This window comes from Falco naumanni, chromosome 9, assembly GCF_017639655.2.
Source record: "Falco naumanni isolate bFalNau1 chromosome 9, bFalNau1.pat, whole genome shotgun sequence".
Taxonomy (NCBI): Eukaryota; Metazoa; Chordata; class Aves; order Falconiformes; family Falconidae; genus Falco; species Falco naumanni.
In genome coordinates, this window is record NC_054062.1 from 27,559,913 (window position 1) to 27,577,981 (window position 18,069).

The 18,069-nt window shown below is 35.6% G+C and overlaps 1 protein-coding gene across 6 annotated transcripts in view; it reads left to right on the forward strand.

Moving 5' to 3' along the window:
* PLCE1 (phospholipase C epsilon 1) overlaps positions 1-18,069 on the forward strand; it is a 164,068-nt gene that overhangs the window by 82,627 nt on the left and 63,372 nt on the right. The window lies entirely within an intron of this gene.

The following is an 18,069-nucleotide window of genomic DNA, read 5'->3' on the forward strand; positions in this document are numbered from 1 at the left end:
ATAGTGGTAACAAAACCCACAATTGATTATGGAATTAATAATTCAAGCTAAGAAACCACTACAATAACTTATTTGAACTTAAAAAGATAGAAAAATGGCTAGTGTGGTCAGAAAAGAATGCTTTTGCCATATTTGCTGAGATTTACATCATAGTGATTAGTTCTGGGTTTGTGTCAATTGCAGGCACTTTCTTGACATGTGAATTAATTCTTGACATGAGAAAATGTGATTAATATTCTATGAATTTATTTGTGGTATCACATATTAAAGCACCATGAAATGGTTCTGTTATTATTGAAGTTTAATAGTATCCTCAATTTGAGAGAAAAAATGAACCTTAAAAGTTGAATTCTATGTTTCAGATCTTCATCATACACTGTTCTGTAACTGTCACAGAGTAGAAAGGATCAGATTAAATCACATAGTTCTTGTAGTTCTTGTCTGCCTCATAGGTAAAGGATCTGTGAATGTAAAACCACCTAAAAGCTGTCAACAAGGCATTCAAATATGTGCATGGAACACAAAAGAGAAAGAAGTGCTGGCTTCAGGTACTGGTTGTATTGAAGGTGGTGGTAGGATTTTGTGTAAAAGCTTAGAGTTCAAGAAGACAAATCTTCAGGATTTCACAGACCACATATAGAGTGAATTGCTTTAAAACAGACAACAGGGAAAAACTTAAAATATATTTAAAATGCCTGTATGCAGAGATTCAACTAGAACTGTGTCTATAACTAGGATTTTTATTTCCTCCCAAAACCAAGAAATACTAGACTTTTTGTGCAAAAGAAATTGCCTAACCCCCAAAATTTCTTTTGAACATCAAGAGGAAGAAATAGTCTTGTTTTCTCTATGTGGAATTACAGGATTTAAAAAGAACAAGTATAGACAGGTTCAGAATGAAGTGTTGATACTTTTTATTTTGAGAATGTAGTTTTTGCAAAAGCTATCAACTGATTGGCCAAAACATTTGGGTAAATTCAATGTAAATTGATAAACATTTTAGTCACACAAATATGAAATATTTCATCGGAAGTTTTCTGCAGAGATTTGGTGTTCAACATGATGACTTTTGCAGAAATATGTTCTTTTAAAAATTTTTCTTTTTATGTATAAAATGTTACATTTTTTAAAAAACATAATTTCTTTACATTCTTTATAAGCCATGTAAAAAGTGTGAAAATAATAGTTTTACATTTACGTTTTATTTGACTTATAGCAGTCTTCCAGACTGTGTTCCTGCATATTTGATATCTCTCATATAATTGAAAGCTAAAGGACTGCAAGCATGTGGGGTGTTTTACTGTGAGTTAAAAATAAGTAAGTTGTATGTAAAAGCTGTGCAATAGTCCTCTCAGTCTTGTCATTGCTGACTGTCCAGATTTCCATAGAGAAAAGTTCAGGAGATATGATAATCTTCAGACAAGTAATAATTACTGTAAAGAGAAAGTAAGTAGTTGTCCTTTATGTCTGCTGGGAGTGGGACAAAAAACTGCATCTGAACAGCAAACACCTCACCATAGATACGATGATAGAAGGGGGATTTGACAGAGGGGGGAGTTCCGTCAAATTGAAGGATTTCTTTTAAATGTCATTTGAAAAAAATGGACACAAGTGATGTTGGCTGGCATAGCTGGCACAACAAAAGCAGGAAAACTGGTGAGCAATGATATGCATGTGACTGAATACAGAGGGACTAATTTCAGAAGGATCTTACAGGAAAGGGAAAGCTTGAGAGGGAAAAAAAAAAGTTTACTGATTGCATGGATGATGGCACGTTAAATTTTAAGGCAGGAGGGCAATAAGAACATGACGTTTAGGAAAGTAACACAGTTCATATAATTGCAGAGCCTAATGTCAGTGGAGATCTCTAGCTAGTCTGACATCCTTTTAAGACATCATTTACTTAAACCCAGTTGTCTATTTTAAGCTCAGTAGTTTAAAGGAAGGCAGCAGTGCTAATGTACAGCCTTCAGAGGATGCCTGAGAACTATCAGCCACGTGCACAGCTTTTCCAACGGCCAGTGACGCTCGCAGTCAAAGGGAATTATTTCTAGTTTGAGTTTGTCTGTCATCAAGGACCATCTGTTTGTTCTCGTTCTGCCTTCTTTTCTGCTAGATTAAAGACTTCAAAAACTGACGTATTACCCCTGTTGGAGGTGCTTGCATATCTACTACAGTCAAGTCACCTCTCAATTCACACTTTACTGAAGTTAATACATTTCTTATCTAAATCTCTTCCTGCGGGTCTCACTACTCCAGCCTGGACGCTCTGTGGTTTGTCTTTGTCTTCAAAAACATTGGGAAGATTATTGGTGTAATGGGGTGATTTATGTGGGAGGACCTCGTTTTGCCACCTCCTTTTTTGCTGCCTCCACCTCTGAAAACTCATAGAAAACATTTGGATTTACTGTCCCTTCTTGTATTTTCGCACCTATTGCCTTAAGAAGGCAGAACTCCACTCCATACACAAGATCTGCATTGCTTGTGTCTAGAATACTTAATATTTCCAGTAGATCTAAAATACGTACACTAACGTTTTGCTTCACTATTAAAGTGATACTTAAAGGTTTGTGAGGTAAAATGCTAAATGGCCATGTAACAGTCCTTGAATCATTTGGGTTGGAAAGGACTGTGCTGGTCATTTAGTCCAGCTCTTCTCAAAACAGGACTGACATTTTTCTTTTCCTAGTTGATTTGTTTTCTTGCTATGTGAACAGTATTGTTGACAGAGTTGGCCCTAATTCCATTCATATATAACCCTAACCGCAGTACAGGTAGCAGTGGCACCACAAGGAAGGGAAAGAAAGAGAACTGTTAATTTCTACTGTGTACTCTTAGAGAAGGAATCTGTTGCGTCTGTAGTCTTCCAATTAAGGGAGGTAGCTTAATATCTGAGGAAGTAATCTTAGAAGGTCCTAATTTTGAGTTTGTTTTTGGATAGCAAAATCATTAATTTGGAATGTTTTCATGTTAGAACAGACCGCCTACACCTTTTCTAGTATAATCTGCTAAAGCTAAGACAAAGACACAATTCATTAAAAAGTCTTGTGACTGTTTAGAAGAGCTTTTATGTAGTAAGTGTATTAATCCTGTGAAAACCAAATGGAATAAATACTTCCATTTTTGCAACAATGTAAATAGTTACAACGTTATGATACGTATAGCTATACCCTGTTTGTTTGAGCACAATCTTGTATAACTATCTTTGTTAATTTAGCTTACACCAATTCCCAAATGACATGAAATAAACAAAAACAATTATAGAAAACAATTGCTTATAGCAGGATTTAGCCTAGCAGAACTGTAGCAGTTCACTAGTGAGGCTGTAAAAAAGCTTGCATGGACAAAAAAGTATTTAATTAAAGTATTAAAAGTATTAAAAAATTAAAGCATTTGTATTTGAGGTAGGAAGAAATAATTGATATTGAGGCAAGTCATAGAGATGTCAACATCTCTAGTATGAAGTTAAGGTTGATTTAATAGTTTGTGTAGTCTATTGTTTCACTTCTTTCAGCTTCCAGACATGTGCCTACCCTGTTCTCTGCAGTCTGCTCTATTCCACTAATCCCCAAATGACATAAACTCCTGAGTCACTGAACAGATTTCAGTTCCAAGGCTAAATCACAAAGGCATCTCCACATACATCTGAAGGAAAGAACCAAAATCTTCTCAGCAGTTCTTGGTTTTTGTGCTGAGTGCTTTTTGTTAAGCATAATATTTTTCATAATATTCATTGCATAATATTTTTGCTGTCTCAGGACTATAGATTCTTTCTCGGACTTCACAGTTTTATTACATATATCAGCATTTCCACTGAGATAGATGCATGCATTAGTCAGCTTTTGAAGGCATCAGTGAATTTCAGCGAGCAGCTTACTAGTTTGTTTGTTTTGTCTGTTATCCTGGTTAAATCATGACTATTGGAATAAACTGAATTGAAAGAGCAAGTAGAAACAGAATGGGAATTTGTAAGCCAAATAGGCTATTACAAAGTAGTAAAATGGCAAAAAAAAGTGTCTAATTGTTAGATCATATTAAGAAAATATTATTAATATTATTTTTTAAAATTAAGAAGTAACAAATTGAGAGATTAAGACATTTCCTGTAGTTTGTCAGGAAAACTGTCATATTCTTTGAGACCAGGCCTGTAAGTAAGATTTTACTGTTCAAAGAATAATTCAGCATCAAATACGTTTTTGCTGATTCTCCTAACAAATTTGCACATCAATTTTATGCACTGATATATAGCTCTGAAATACTTTAACCGAGGAAATTAAATTTACTGGATATGAATGCTAAGTAATTAAAGAAGCAGTATCCAGAAGAGTTAACTGGTGGTTCATGTTCTGCTCTCCATTCTGAGTGCTTTATCTAAGTGAAGTACTTTAAGTTCCTGCTAAGAATCTTATGTATATTTTATTGATTGCCATAATCTACAGGAATTTGAGGATTTCCTTAAATGGAAATTTTATAAATTCATATACAGTTGTGTGTTTATTCTGTCAGTAAGTTCTTTACTTTCTGGTACATTTTCAGATGTTTTGGTTTGTTCATACAGCTATTTTTTCACTTGTTTTTCACTTGTTGTGGTTTACGTTTTTTTATAGGAATTGCAAAAGATTCAAGAATTTCTAATAAGCTTAATTTTAGGTCACACCACCGTATTTCGTGGAAGCTAAAAGATGCTCTAAAATTTGCTAACTTATATATACAGATTAATTTTCCTTTTGACTATAGTAAAAACATGCATGTGAACAGTGCATGTTTGCTGACTTTTTTTCTGAGAATATAGCAGAGAAAGATGTTTTACTAGCTTATCAAGAAAGATACAAGGAAAGATTTAGAGCGAAAGACATTGCATCGTATATGACATATGGATATTCAAATCAAATAGTTTTATGAAGTAAAATACTAGAAATTTATAGAAACTAATTTTTTTACTAGGAAAAATGTTCAGGTTTTTAGTTACTTGCTTGGGATATTGATTATTTCTCATGGAAAGTATTTTAAATGTATACTAAGAGCTTTAATTTTCTACAGAATATAGGTGGTAATTGCACAAATTGAGAAAGCCTTTTGACCAGTTACATAATCGCAAAAATAATACAGTTTCTTCCTGTTTGCTCTGATTCCGTTTCTAGACTTCTTGACTGTACTGTCAAGGAAAGTATCTGGTTTGATGAATACTCTTTCTGTCGTAGTTTGAAATGTTGAACATGAAAATCTGGTACTAAAGCATGTATGCAGATTTTGCCTTTGACCTGATAAGTAACTATCTCAGTGAGTTATATGTTATCCCAGCTAAACTACTGCTTTTATGTAATTTTACAGTTTATACTAAGTTCTGGATTGTCCTCAGTAGCTCACCTGGCCGTGTCTGTACTCCATGGCAGTCATGGCTCTCACTGGACTGGTGAGGGTAGCCCAAGATGACTGGGTCCTTCCTTGATATAGCCACTGCAATTATGTGACCTTGCATTTGATGTGTTCTGTATGTCGTTGAAAGGACTTTGATCATATTGACCTGGATTTTGCTGAATTTTATTTGTCTTTTTAAAATACCTCCCAGCATTCTTTAAACTAGGCTTCTGGCATAGTCTGTGATTCCAGAAGCCTTGCTAAGAATAGCTGGCTAGTAGCAATACTTTCTTAAAAGAAATACTAGCGTGATGTAATACTTACATAACATCACAGACATGACTTACTGTGACAGGAAATTGTAAAATCATATTAATCCTTGATAAAAGTAGTGTATGAATTTCCTTTAGCTTCCCATCATCTTCCTTATGGGAAAAATGAGCTTGTTAAAGATGCCTGCTGTTATAACCCTTTTGAAAGTTTTCTGGTAATTGGCATAATTAGATATCTGTTTGCATTAAAAGGTACCTTTTAAAATCACCTTTTAAAATTTGGAAATTGTATTCTAAAATGACGCATAGCTTCTTTCATTTAATTTTGTAAAATCATTTGCAGTCCTTTTCTTTACTCAGTAAATTTAGCTATGGTAATTGGTCTTTGCCAAATAGGTGTTGTACTACACTGGAAAGTAGCATTCAAACTGCACTTCAGGAAAAAAATGCGAGACTAGGGTTAACTAAGAGGATTGCTGCTATTCTAGGCAGAGAGATTGATTTTACTTTTCCCTGGTTAGAGGGGGAAGTAGTCTACAGAAGAGCTGAATTACTTCCCTTCTGAAACAATGCTATGGCAAAAATTTTGTTTTATTTCTCTGTAGTTCCAGGCTTTTCTTTTCTCAGGCTGGGTTCCTGGGTTATAGTTTAACACTACATGAGAAATACTAATTTGACGTTTTTTTGTACATTTACAGTAATTGAGTTTCACTAGATACTACATATTCACCAATGAGCCTCTCCATACGGTGTCTGGGGGAAGAAAAAAAGAACACACACTAATCCACCCCAAAATAAACAATTAACACATATTAGGAAAGTGCCTGTGCTTTTCCTGCACTTACCCGTTTGTGTGTTGTGTAGTGTAGTTTTATACATGAGATACGCTCCCGGTGTCCTTGGCTACCTGCACTGGCAGACACTCTTACTGGTTCCCACAGCTTGCAGCTAGTGTGCACACCTGCAACTGCTTGTTTCTTTGGTATTGACAAATGTGTGTGAAAGAAACATGTTATGCTACTGTGATATTTTTTAATTTTTCTTTTAAAGTGTTTGTTAAATAACAAGCTTTTTGACCTGAGAGCACTCCTAAAACTTACCCTGTGATATATTTCTTAGAAAAAGAGTAAAACCCGTTTCTAGTTCATCTTCACTTTATATCCTTTTTTATTGTTTTCATTATGCCTCATCACAACCAGTAAATGTTGAAGATATTTATCAGTTGTTAAAATAATTTTTAAATTAAAGTACCTTTTATACGGCCTCAAAGTATAATCCTTTAAAACATACATTCCTGGCTCAATGACACTATGCCTATATAGTCCAACATTGCTTTTGTGGTAGCTCATAAATGTGACTGCATTAGTACTAGCTTTGAAGATAGTCCACATTTCACTCCAACTACAACAAAAAAATGTAAATTACATACAGAATAAAACTTTAACTTCAAGAAAAAAATACAAATAATATATAGAGTAGTTAAAAGTAGTTTAGTTGGAAGGCACCTACAATGATCATCTAGTGGAACTGCAATAGCTAGCCTTAATTTCTTTTAACCCAAATTTAAGAGATTGTACCTCTATCTAGGGATATATGTAAGGATTACAGCAAGGACATGGGCTCTGATTTTACCTCTGTGTTTTTGTGCATTCTAAGTAGGACACAGAATAGTGTTTGGAATACAGAAATCCAATCTAGGGTAGCACAGCTCTGCATGTGTGTGGGTAGACGTAACTGACCACCACGACAGCATGCTGTAGGACACGTGAGAAGAACCATGCATCTGCTGCACAGCGTTCCCTTTGGATATTGTGGCCGCAGCCAGGTTACTGGTTGTGTCACTGTCAGTTAATCATGTACTCATTTTCATATCTTAAACGTCCCCCTCTTCTTTTGACCAGTTCCAGTAAATACTGTAAGTCTTAAAATACTTACATGCCGTTTCTTTAATAATGAAGTGCAAGTGCTGAATGGTTGTGATTTGAGAGTATATCTTTGCCCTTCATGCTGTTGTGAAACCCATCAATTCATCTCCAGTTCATCATTCGTCTCCATATTTGGCATTTTTTAAACATGTGTGTCCTTGGCTCATTCATTTAATCTTTTCATATTTTCCTCTACATAGTGAATTTTGAACTCGGAGGTAGAATTACTGCACTGTAATACATTTCTTTATAGCAGTACAGAAATCACTATTCTTGTTAACCCTTTGTTAAGTATCTTTCTAAATTCTGGTACACTATAACAGTACTTGAAAAGGCCATATTGTTCTTGGTAGATTCTTCCTGCTGTAAACTGCTGACGGGAATAATAAAAAAATATTATCGCAATAGTTTTGTGATCTTCCAATACAGTTTTTTGACTGATGCCGTAGTACATCATGCTACCCTTTCTGTTATGTCTTAGGGCATGTCTTTTTATATGTTAAATTTATATTTTTGTTTAATTACTTTTTTTTCCTTGATTTTATTTTTGTTTGAAATCTAAATGTGTGGAATATCAAATTAAATTGTAGCTGATATGGTAATTATCCCATTCAAAAAATGTTCTCATAATCAGGGAATGTTCAGATATGCAGTGGAGTATAACAGAACCCTCACCAAAGCTACGCAGCAAAGGTGTAGGTTGAAGGGGTTTTGCTACAGTTACACAGATAAGAAGTTTGAATTTGTATTATTATACATATAAAAAAAGTGAACAAGGTTCCTTAGCAGATCACACAAAGATATTTTGAACACAAGTCCATGATCAACAGCAGTATTTGCTGTTAGTGGCTCAATTCTCTGTCCTTTTTCTGTGAAATAATTATATAGCGGACAGATCTAAAACAAGCTAGTGTTATGATGTGGCACTTAGGGACATGGTTCAGTGGTAGACTTGGCAGTACGAAGTTAACATTGGACTCAATGATCTTAAAGGTCTTTTCGAATCTAAATGATTCTGTGATCGGATTCTATTTAGGTAACTACTGAAAGCAGGCTGGAATGATGAAACCTCCAAATTAATCAAACATTTTTTAAGTGTATTATGTTCCTTTAAAATTCTTTCACTGCTAAGCTTCAGGGCTTAAATCAGGAACATTTAATCAAGTGTTGTTGTTTTTGCTGGATGTGACTTGGATTAATTTTGTTCCAATAATCAGTAAGAATAATAACCAAAAGACCTTATGCAGCGGATTTGCCTCCTTTTGGTTTGTGTGGAAAATCTGGTAGCATCTTTCATGCACTGGATTCAAAAGACAGGAATCATTAATCACAAAGACTTTACTTACCAGATTTTACTTAATTCTCGTGTTATTCCTTGACATAATTATACTTAAAATTAATTTGCCTGATAGGCATCAAGTCTTCATCATATATCACTAACATCAATGGCAGTTTTAGTATCTGCTTCATTTGGTATGATGCTGAAGCCATAGTGAACATTCTTACTGGTTTTACCTTAAAGGCCTCTACTTAATGATTGTTTTCCAAAGCGAAACAATTTTCATTGAAATAGTTCTTTGAATTTAGGCATTAATATTCTCTGTGGTATTTGGATAACTGGACAAGGTGAGAACAGACATTCCTCTTTCCCCAGTATCCTTGGAGGGTCTCCTGCCCCATGTAATCTGACCTTCAGGGTGAGACCAAAGTAAGGAAGGTGATCTTTGTTACAAAATATGTTTCTGAGGATTTTAAAGCCAAAAATGCAGTTTGTGTTTGTGGCAATTGTTACAAGTTGTGCAGCCAAGAAGCAAACTACAGCAGATCAGTAACTACTTGCAGGGATTGCTGATTCCACATCAGACCAGTGCCCTCAAGCTAAAAATTAACGCCTGAATGCTGAGGCTCTGAAACATTGAAAATGTCTGCTGTTGCAGTTTTGCAGTTAAGTGAAAAATCAAGATCATGAGTCTCTGCTTTAATGGTACCTAACTTTGTATACGTTATTTTTAACATCCTTGTTTTCCATAGGTATATATGTATCCTCAAATTGCATTTTTGTTCACCTTTTCTCTATTCTCACTGATCTATAGCAGAGTTGTTTTTTTCTTGAAACTGAAAAATTACTTAATTTGTACTTTATGTAAGTGGGAAAAAATCAAAGTAAGTTTAACTTTGTTCCATCTTGATCAAAACACTCAAATATTGGAATGTGATCTGAGATTCTTGTGCTCTTTTTAACCACTGGGTATTTCTCCATTGCTGAGTTAACTTAGTTGTATACGTTTTAATGAAATTTTGTTCTGTCAGTGTGCAGAAACTCCTGCTTTGATTTTGGATGTGCTTTGTATCAGTTTTTGTGGGTGAGGTTAAAACTTGGGGTCTGCTTTAACTCAAGCAGTAACTGGTTCATTTTGCAGTGAGAACTGTACATTCTTTTTCTAGAACACTCCTTTCTTCCAAAGTCAACTCATAAATCTTCCCTTTTGAACATTTCTTTCTTATGGGCTGGATTTTATCTCATAATTTATATATACATTTATTTAGCATTTGAACTTAGCATTCCATGTGCTAAGCTGTATTTATATTCAGTATTTTAAAAGGTCTTGAATGCAGATGCTGCATCAAGAGTCCTGCTGGTCTGTTGCTTGAGTCAACATTCTGATAGACTGTACTGTGACAGCGATTAGGAGAAAGATTTGTGAAATGTATGTGAAAGTGGAATATTTCTGAAAACATCTCCAGGAGATTGGCAGAGGAAGGGATTCATTAGATGGGATTAGATTAGCAGAAAATAATGAAAAAGCTGAAAACAGTTCAACAGCAAGTGTGGCGGTGTCATATTAACCTCTTTACAGCCTTTCCACATATCTGTTACACTGTGATATCAAGGTGTAGACTTACAAGTCAGCCTTTGCTTCCCTGAATTCCTTCACCCAGCCTTCATGATGATGGTTGCCTCTGAAGCAATGAAATCTTGAATCTGCTCTTGCACAGCACGGGCTGCAACTTGCCACAGCAAGACAGATGGCATGTTGGTATCAAATAGCTTTTGAAATCTAATTTTTGTCCAGCTGATGGGACGCTCACTGTCTTACCTACCAAATTTATAATTAAACCTTGTTCTGGCAGGTGTTCTGAAATCAAGATATAGTTTCATGAACTATAGCAATAGGTGAAGGTCCCCTAAACTAGCAGGGCTCAGGTGGCCTATTGCCAAACATGTAAACTGGAAGCAATAAGGCTGCTTTCTGACTAAACATGTAGATGGTGGATCTCTTCTGACTTTCGGCAATACACGCTGCTGATTCATCTCCCCTTAATATCTATGAACGTGTCTGCGTTCAGCCAAATCTTGCATAGCACTGGGTGCTCTTTGTAGCTGAGATATCCATTTGCTACTGTGGTAGCGTAGGGGTAATTTGTTAGGCGCTACCTTCAAAGCCTATTATTTCAGGTGCAGAAGAAATGTTTGCTGTCTGGGATTAACCCACAGTATCACAGTGACTCTTACAAGATACTCTGGAGGCATTGCTCGTCATCCTGCGTCTGCATGAGGATGCAGTCTCAGCTCTTTGCTAGTTCCATGAAATCAGTATTAAATGGGATAAATTATGTTCTGAGGTCTGCTACTGTTTTGGTAGAGTCAAAATTACTGTTACTACTATTTTTCCGATGAGTATACAGCCAGAAGCAAACCCAACAGATCCATTTATTATGGACAAGTCTGTGATGGTTTCTATCAGCTGTTGCCAGTACCAGCCAAATTGCACACAGAGCAGGAAATGGTTGGTTAAACGTGTTGACAGTATATGGTAATTCAGGGACAAGCAGCCAAGTTCTTCTTTTGTATGCTGCAAAATATTTCCGTGAATGACTCAGACTGGTGGAGTAATAAAAGCCCGGGGATGGTCTGCTGGTAATCTGAGCAGAAGTGTGGATGTAATTATGCAGGGCAGCGTGTAGCTGTGCACTAGGGATGATAGAGGCAGGCATGGCAGTCTCAGGTGTGGTGAAATCATGGTGATGCTTTAAATTCCTTCCATATATTATGTCAGTGCTCATATATCTGGTTTACAAACAGGTTCTTCTGAATCCAACCAGAGTTTAAATAGGTTTTCAAGTTCGTATTTATGGGTAGGAAGTTCTGAAAAATGTAAGGATTGGTATGTAATGTAAGTACTTCAAGTTGATCTTCTTTAATTCAGCTTTAAAATCGGAGTGAAAGTTTCTCTGTGCATAATTTTACCCTGTGAGAGTGTTTGTCCACAGCTTGGGGGAGAGGGAGAATCTTCCCCATGCCTATACATCTCAGCTGTCCTGATAAGTGTGTAATTTGTTTAGTCAAATTTGTTTCACGTCAGAAATTATATAGGCCTGTCGAATCTCTAACTATACAGTACTTTCTGTTTTTTGCTGGGATTTGATTTGACTGATGCTATAATTGCAAAAGATAGGAAGAGCATACAGTTTGGAGTCTGGTTTTCAAAACGGAACCCTTTGCAATTTCCTAAAGTAAGAAGTAACTTTAAGAGCAAGTAGTTTTGTTGCAAGTATTCGGTATCTTTCTGTTTGCTGAATTCTTATGCTGGTCAGTTCATGAGCCAGGATTTTGTGGCATATAATTGTAATTTCATTCAATTACACCTCAATATGATTGCTGCCTTTTTTAAAAAAAAAACAAACAAAACAAACCACTAACCTCTCCAGTGCTTTCATAACTCTATTCAACAATAAAATCTCAGCCTCCATAGAAATGTGTGTGTTACAGTTTCACAGTGATCTATTTCCAGCAAAATTCTGCTCTACAGGTTATTTCTACCTTTTTTCCTTTTTCACCTGGCCCTTTGCAATGACTTGCAAGATCACCTTCTCCAATGTCTTGCTATTACCATGATCAAATTAAACTCAAAACAGGTATTTTCAAACTAGCTGTGAAGTTTGCTGTTCCTATTCCAAACCTCAAAAAGATTTTGTGCCCCTGGAGTGTGTCTGTAATATCACTTGGTCTAATAAATTATTTTCCATACACACCCTGGCTAAATCTTGTCTTCAAGATATCATCTGGGAAACCTCTTTTGCTCGGGGTATTATCTTCTCCTTACTGATACTCAGGTCATACTGAACACCAGTTTTATTTAGTGCAAGTACCTTGTAGCTCCAGAGCTCCTCTGCTAATAATTTATGATGCCTGCTGATAGGCAGTTTTGAGAAGCAGCTCTCATATTGCTAGATTTATGGATATGGAGAGGGAGCATGTGCATCTTCCAATTCTTTGATTACTTGACTCTCAAGTAAATTTGAAGAAGAAATGGGATGTATTAATTTCAGTGGGTTTTACAGTAAAATTAAACTTGAACTTGATCCTGTTCTGTGGCAAGCTTCCCACTGAGTTTAGTATCAGGCCCTTTGATACTGGAGTTGTTTGCAGTCAAAATTGGTATTAGTGGATTCATGTTCATTAAAAGAGAACGAGAGATATGTTTTTAATTATACAGAAGAGGAACAGGAAATTAACAAAAGATTGTTGGTATGGTTATTAAGGTACTGAGATATGTCACATCCAAGGGACATACGCTGTCCTAGTTATGCTGGTCTGTGTCTGAAGCTGGTGTTCAATTAAACTATGATATATTACATATGTGTCTTCTGTTTAGGGGAGTTTTTTAATGTATTTTTCCTCTTTTTTTGACCAGAACACTTCTGTATTACATATATTGACAGTTGTTTACCTGTGGCTCTCTTGGGTTTTTTTCCCATGATCTACTTTTATTTTCTTAGAGTAAACATAATCCATATGTTCTCTTAAAGCATACAGTCTCTATGATGTCTGTAGCATGGCTTGTTAAAAAGGTTTCTATTATAATCCATTTGTTTTATTATCTTTTAATACCAGGTGAGAAAAATACTCCTCTAAGATATTTGTGTAATCTTGGTCACAGTAGTATAACTTCATGGAAGCAAAGTCTGTTACCTTAAAAGCAACTGAGTAATAAGATGTTATAATAGGCTGAAAAATTAATTTTATTCTTACAGCTGTTCAAACCTGTTTTCTGCTTTAGAACGGTTTGTCATAATCACAGGGTCTTCCACCAGTAGTCTTCTAGAGAGTGAGTGCTTTTTTAGTGATTGTAATTTTCACTTCACTGCTTTCAAATTGCTGGTTTTTGGATGTAGAGAGAATGCTTCTTTCCCGCAAAGTAAGTGCAGAAAGAAAAGCAACCTAGAAATAAAACTAAGAAGCAAATCTGATTATCTCATTTGTCAATTTATCAAACTTTGTTGAAAGTCAGTTTTCTTCTTTTTGGCAGGTTTACTTTTCTGAGATTGTGTTTGTTTAAAAAATACAGTGGCTTTTCCTTGGGTGTACTGCCATACATGTAGCACATTCCTACAAGTATCAAATGTAAGAGTAGTTGTGTTTGAGTTGGGATGAAAGTAATTCTGTACCACTGTCCTTACTTGGTCACAATTCACATGGAAAATGATGTGATTTTATCAAAGTACAAATTGCATGGTTGGCAACTAATTTTGCACAGGATTAGCATATTTGACATTGGTGCGATTACAGTCAGGGCTGTATTTATTTTCTTTCTGTCTTTGTATGAATTCCACTTACTTTGCTGAAACCCAATATTGAATTTCTGCTTAGAGAAAATGGGTGGCAGCAGCCCAACATTTATATATATATCATATTGTGTATTAATTATCTGTGTGCATGATGAAATAAAATTTAATAAGTAAGCACCTTTAAATTTTACTTCTACAGCAAATATGGTAAACGTACAGATAATTTTGCTTTTATTGTTATGATGTATCACATGTCACAGCTAAGAACATACAAATGTGGAAAAAGCCTATGAATGATTTCAGATAATTAACACTAGCCTTCTAGCAGTACCTTTTCATAGTTTTATTTAGAAAAGTCTATTTGCTTTTTTCTTTAAAGTGAACTCCTTGTTTTTCATATTGTACTGAATTGACCTCTGGCTTATATAGCAAATATGAACAATATGGTTCAATAGAGGAAAACGCCAGGAAAACAGTTTTTCAAGACTGTCTTGAAACTTTTTGGTATACAGACACAAAAATGCACAGATAGTTTTACATACTTGCGTACTTGAAATTTTTCAATATAGCTTTGTACAGCCTATACATATACAAGATGTACCAAAATTCTAAGTTTATAGTAATAAAGGTTGAGTTAATTTGAAGTTAATCTGTTGATAGAAGAATATACTAAACCTTACAGAAAAAAAAATAGTTCTTGAGACAGTGTTTTTTAGAGTTTATGATGAGCCTAGGCTGAATAGTATCCTGAAGCAAGCATTCTGTATTTTTCTCCCGTTCTTAAACAGATTATGCTTTTGTTAGAGGAGATAAGACCTTTTTGTTGCCATGTGTATCAGCAATGATTAAGTCAACCCATGAGTCCTTTTATAAAGCTAGGCAGAGGTTATCTTGTTTTGACTAATAAAAGCAGTGCTTGCTATTTAAAAGGTTATGTGCTTCAGTTGTTTATCAGAAGGATAAGCAAAGCTATCAATTCCAGTTTTAGACACTTGCAAATGAATAGTCAGGGTCCTCGTTTTCTTCTACTAACTTTAGCATTAACTGGATGTGGTAGAGCACAAAGAATAATATGGTTCACTGCAGCAGCACCCAATTTTAGTGAGGACTGTATCCTGCCTTAACCATAACAGAGTTCACTGTGATTTTGGCCTGAAAGCAGTTCCCTTCTGCAAGTTAATCTAAGGACCTGGTCTTTCTTTGAAGCACAGAAAGATAAGATCTATTTCCTGAAGAACATAAAATGACAATACAAAGCTAGAGGACTTCGAGGATGAGAGTGGTTAGGGAGTTTTATAGCAGAAACAGAGAGGTGTAGATCAGTTACTGGTGTGAAAAATGATAGAAGTCTTAGACATGAAAAAGAGACAAAATATAGTCCAAGAAAAAGACTAGCTTGGTACAGGCAAATAAAAAGAAAGTAAAAGGAGTAGATTTTTGTGCAGAGTGTAAATCATGGAGGATGGTGAAGCTGAGAATGAGGATCCTGGATTTTCTGTGATAAAACACAGAAGAGAAAAAAACTGGAATGAGGAAAGATAACAAATAAGAATCTGGAGAGGTGAAATATGTCAACAACCAAGCTTTGCAAAGATATGAATTATGGATAAAAGAAATATTTATAGGTGTAGAAACAGTCAACAGAAATAAGTTATATTTCCATTTCTTCAGTATTTATATCCATACTTTAGCTATGAGCTGTGACTTTCATAATTCTGTTTGGTCTGTGCACCTCTCCTTTGATATCAGCTGCACTCTTGCTGCAGCAGCTTGTTCCATGTGCTCTTACATTAAAGATGCAGTGCTTGTTTAGTTCCTAGTTTGAAATTCAGTTTTTTTGAATCGGGGAGAGTTTGATTTATTTTCTGTCGTCTTCGAAATCCAGCAACACCAGTGGCTGATCTTGTTTAGCCTGTGACTTGAATCATCTTGGCTTAGCTTCCGCAAAGAAGATTTTCTTTTTGAAAGCTTCTTTTTTCTGTTAGAATGAAGCTGGCTTGTGAAGCCTGCATTATGGGTGACGATGGTTTCATTAACAGTACTTTCATTAAAGGCTTTCAAAATCCCTGCATTAGCTTTCTGCTGGACTTGATCAATGGGCAGTCAGTCTAGTGAAATAACATTGGAATGAGATATTCCTAGTAGTTTCTGGCAGTCCGGACATACACTGTGGAGGCACTTTCTTACCTCTGGTCACTGGAGTAGTTTGAGCCTTGCTCTTAGATGTGGGAGGCTGTAATCAATGGAGCCTGAATTTTACTTAGGTAGTGTGGTATGCAAAAGATCGTGATCAGTGCTCTAGCCTGTTGTAAATTCGCTGTCAATCTTTGCCAGTTTTTGAGGTCTTTGAGCAAAGCTGGAGTTCTGAGACAATGTGGAATATAGATCTGTTGGAAGTATGAATGTGGGTGAATTACTGAAAATGCACCCCTAAATCTCATCAGCAAGCAGTGCATTGGGGAACAGCCCATGTTCACTTGTGTGTGATCTCTCTTCCATCAGTCGCTATTGGACTGGGCATGCTCCTTGTAGAGTTACTCCTTCCTTTCCTACTGTATTGATACATATAAGGTTTTTATAACTGTAGTTACCAAATACTGTACATGCAAAGCACTGTGCCGATTTACAGTCCATGCAATAGTACATGAACATTATATTTTGCATTGTTTTTACTTTGCTGTAAGCTTATGTTCTGTTGCGAAGTCAAGGACAGTGCAATTGAGCTTTAAGAGCTTTTTCTTGTGAAGCCTTTCAGAGTTGTTCCACACAGACTGAAGCAGAAAACAACTGGGGTCTCATGTAGAATCAAAGCAAGCGAGACTGAGAGGAAACGCAGAAGCTCATTGCACTTCACCTGCAGCCCAAAACAGGATCAACATGTCAACATGTGTTCGTAACTGTCTTTTTTTCCTGTGATCTTTCTTGCAGGAGTTTCAGTGGCAGAGATTTCTTGATAACTGCAGATATTGTACAGCAATACTTCACTAGCCTTAGTTATACCATTCCTCACTATGTAACCAGAATATTGCTTGCTGCAGATTAAGTCCATTACTTTTTTCCTCACTAGTAACAATTAGAAACTATTACTTTTTGGCTCTTTCAGAAGCCTTTTATGTGTTCAAAAATTTCTCAACAGGTTCTGTTAGCCCAAAGGCTTTATTTTAGGACTGCTGTAACTTATCTGTTGACTTTTAGTAGAAAAGGCAATTTTATGTCCTTTTAATTTCCCATTGATTGATACCAGAGTTTGCATGAAATGAATGTAGCAAGGGAAACCTAATGTAGCATATTTTGTTTATTGTAAGAGAATGAATTGTAATCAGTCATTATGACCTTGGGGTTTTTTAGAGAACAGAAAGAATGTTTGCTCCCTCTATGAAATGAGAGTTTATTGATACTTAAAAAGTTGAAGTAAAAGATAGATCTGGAATGTACCTCCATTATGTATGCAAAAAAAATGTCTGAAGATATTTTGTGAACAATGTAAAAAAAAAAAAAAATTCCTCTTCCTGGGAAAGAAGAGTACAGAATCCACTACTATGACTGTTTATACATTTAAGTAATCCTTGAAAAAGTATTGTTCAGAGAACCCATTTTAAACTTATCTAGTCAGAAGACTCATACTGTTTTGGAATCATTGTGTTGATGTTTCAGGCTTTCCACATGGTCTTACAAAGCTTGGCTTCTTCCTTCTTAGGAAAAGTTTTATTTTTAAAGAAGCATCACTGCTAGGATATTATAAAACTACCATGAATGTTTTGTAATAATGGATAGAACATTCCCGAATATATGCATTTTCCCAGAAGAATGAAAAATGATTTGTAACTTCAAACATTTAGTTTCACGATGCAGTGAGCTCAAATAAATTGCATCTTGTAGCATAAGGAATATGAAGAAATAGGCTGACTCACATGGGTTTTATGTGATCATTATACATCACTTCT